Genomic DNA, 3,427 nt, shown 5'->3' on the forward strand with positions numbered 1-3,427 from the left:
TTAGATGAAACTAGCATTCATTTAGATGGAAGAATAATAAACCATGAAGAAGAGCTAAACCCACTTTGCAAAAGGAGAGTAAAAAGGAGTCTTCCTCAGGGTCAGGACTAGGGTACCCCAAGTGCCTCTTGCCTCATAACACCCACTACAAAGACACAGTCATAAAAACCATGCAGTGCTAATACAAGGGCAGACACATAGACCAAAGTTGCACGGCAGAGAAAGGCCCATGTACCGATAGGGACTGAAGATGTGGTGATGCAGGGGCCAGAAACCTATGGGGGAAATAAGGGTCATTTTGTAGATGTTGGAATAATGGGCTTGAGAGCTAAAGAAAAATAGGCATGTACCTGCCTAATATAACACATAAGGTGGACTCCATATAATTCAAAGACCTTACTTAAAAGGAAAAACCAAATGTTAGCATGCAAGAAAATGGGGATAATAGCTTTGTGACCTAGACATTGGGAATGGTTTATGAAACAAAATTTCAAGAGTGCAAACCATAAAGCCAAAACCTGATTCATTTAATTACAGCAAAATTGAGAATTTCTGCTTCATCAGCTGACAAAAGATACCATGGACAAAATTAACAGAACAATGATAACCTGGGAAAAGATATTTATAATATCTAAAACCAGCAGGGGAGTAATATGTGGATTATATCAAGAACCCCAGCACATAAACAAAAAAAGAGAGGAACCCCAATGGGAAAATGGATGAAAGATATGAACAGGCAAATTTACAGACAAGGAAACCTAAAATGCTGATAAACCTATGAAGACCTGTTAAATTCATTAGTAATCAGAGATATGCAAATGAAACAGTAACTGACAAGAATTTAAAAGGCAGTTATTGCCAGGCATTGGAAGGGCGTGTATGGATGTAGGAGTTCTTGGGCTCTGCCCAGGGAGTTGTAGGATCTAGTAGATTTTCTGGCATTCTAGCAACTCTGACTTCTGGGTCTCTATGCCCAATAAACCATACTCACTTCCAGAGGTAGATGTGTCTGAGAATGTGCATCACACACCTGCCTGTGGTGTGGGTCCTGGAGACCCCCTGGCCAGCCATCAATGGGAGATGAACCCTCTAGACTGCTGAGATGCAATGGACCCAATGTACACACAACAACATGGATGTGCTTTAAGATGTGATGTTGACTGAGAGAAGAGAAGAAACAATGAGATCTATGTCAGTCCCATAAAGTAAAATACATGCACATACAAAACAACAATATGTCTTTTGCAGGAACACCTAACAAGAAAAAGAGTCACATCAAGCATTGAATATTGCTGGAAGGTGCCAGTTAGGAGCATGAACTAAACGGAATAAATATACAGAAGAGAGTAAAATCTGGGATTAGCGATTGTCATTCTTCCTGTTCAGGGCTGGTCTGGAAGCTACCACTTGTCTGGCTCAGGGGCAGGCTTTGCTGAGGAAGGTCTCGCCTTTGGTGAGGGGGGCCCGGGGCCTCATTCTTCCCAATCAGCTATGGGGGAGGAAGCAGGCATGCTGTCTTCTTCCTGCCCTGGCACAGCCCACCCACCTGCTGGCAGCAAGTCTTAAAGCATCACCCCTCTGTCCCAACCCAGGCCCTGGGGCCCTGGATTGCCTAGGTCATGCATGAAATCACTTGGACCAGCAGGGCTTGGAGTGCAGCAGCTCCTGAGCCCCCTCCTCAGACCAGAGTCCTCATCTCCCAGCCTGGCCATCCAGACACCCGTCTCAGGATGCATCACCAGCCCCAGGACTGAGATCCCTTGCTTTTCCTTTGGCATGTCTTTTCTTTTCCTCTCCAGCAAGCAAGAACTGAGTCATGGTGCATCCCAGCTTGTTGCACCATCTTCTACTTCATCCTCATAAGAGCTTGTTCTACAAAGCACCCACTCTGTACTCTGAAACTTTCACACCACAGGCTCAGAGGTTCTTGAGTGACAATATCCTCTTTAATGATTAAAAATCTGAGGCTCAGTGGGTAGAGGAACTGTCCCAGGTCATGCAGCTATGAAGAAGAGAGGCTAGACCCTGGTAGGCCTGCCTTCTGGGCCTTCAGGGTCAGCACCTACAAGGCCAACGGTCCCCAAGACATCTGGAGCAGCCAGGGCACTGGGAACAGGCTTCGCTGTCTCCTGCCAGAGGTTAAGGTGACCTCTAAGGTGACCAACTCTTCCAGTTTGCTGGGGATTGAGAAAGCTCCCAGGATGCAGGACATTCACTGTTGAAAGTGGGACAGTTGATCCCAACTGGGATGAAACTGGGATGAGTCCGTCACCCTGGTGGCCTCTCGAAAGCCAAGCTCAAGCCTCCTGCCCTCTCTCCATCTCCCAGCCAACAGGTCAGGGCTAAGGGACAAGGAACCTTCTAGGTCCCCCATCCCACACACCACAACTGCCCTTCAGGCCATCCCGTCACCCCTGATCCCCACCGCAATGAGCTGTGCTTCCTGCGGTGCCAGATGCAGGTCCCACACCGCCCTGGAGACTGCGGCTGCTGGAAAATGAGCCTCACACAGGGCCCCCTTTCCACACTTGATCTTTTTTTTTTTTTTTTTAATTTCAGGTCAAACTCATTTCCCTTTTATTAAAGTCCAAGTTGCCATTACATGGCTTGGTACTCAATAAAGGAAAACTTGTTCAAATAAGGTAATATGTTATCATCAGTATTTCCAGGAAACTGTTCACACTCAAGTAGCAATGTCAATAAATCCATGGGGAAGCCCATCCATGGGGTTTACACTTTGTCAAGGCCCAGTTCCTCCGGAGTGGAGATTCCCAGTTCATTTAAAGTTGGTCTAAGTTCCTGGATGACATAGGGGTAGATTTCCTTATGAGGTCCTGCTTTGTCCTTAACAGCCTCTAGGATACGAACTGTACTAGCAAAGTCATTTAACCGTCTGCATGCCCGCAAAGCAGCATCAGTGATTTTGGGCTCTGGAACCAGATCATAGGTAATAAGTGTGTTTATCCCTTTACGCAATTCCCAGGCATCTATATCTGGCTTGTTGAAGTATGTTACCCAGCGAGCATCAAACTCCTCATCTGTCTCATGTGACCCATGAGAATAGCAGCGAACTGACTGGATAGCCGCGGCGGGGCCGGGGTCCTGGGCGGAGTGCAGCAGGCCTTGAGGACCGGCCCAGGTGGTGGCGGCCACAGCGCAGCGGCGGAGAGCGGCGCCCAGCATTACGGTGATGGCGACGCCCACACTTGATCTTAACCAAAAGGCCAAGAAGCGATAGGGCCCCCTATCCATGGTGGACGGGGCACTGGGGACCTGAGCACTCAGAGGGTGCTCCCCGCAAAGATGATGGGGAAGGAAAGCCTCCAGGGTCCCCAGAGGGCTACATCCCTGAGATGATGGGGAAGGAAAGTATCCAGTGGCCTCAAATTCCCCTCCCATTGAGAGGACAAATTAATCCACTTATCCC

The 3,427-nt window shown here is 48.0% G+C and overlaps 1 pseudogene across 1 annotated transcript; it reads right to left on the reverse strand.

Moving 5' to 3' along the window:
- Positions 1-2,553: 2,553 nt before the first annotated feature.
- On the reverse strand, positions 2,554-3,196 carry LOC108515284 (cytochrome c oxidase subunit 5A, mitochondrial pseudogene; annotated as a pseudogene). The gene has a single exon (XR_001881486.1). The product of XR_001881486.1 is annotated as a cytochrome c oxidase subunit 5A, mitochondrial pseudogene (transcript).
- Positions 3,197-3,427: the final 231 nt, after the last annotated feature.

This window comes from Rhinopithecus bieti, unplaced genomic scaffold (assembly GCF_001698545.2).
Source record: "Rhinopithecus bieti isolate Rb0 unplaced genomic scaffold, ASM169854v2 scaffold_33652, whole genome shotgun sequence".
In the NCBI taxonomy this organism is placed as follows: Eukaryota; Metazoa; Chordata; class Mammalia; order Primates; family Cercopithecidae; genus Rhinopithecus; species Rhinopithecus bieti.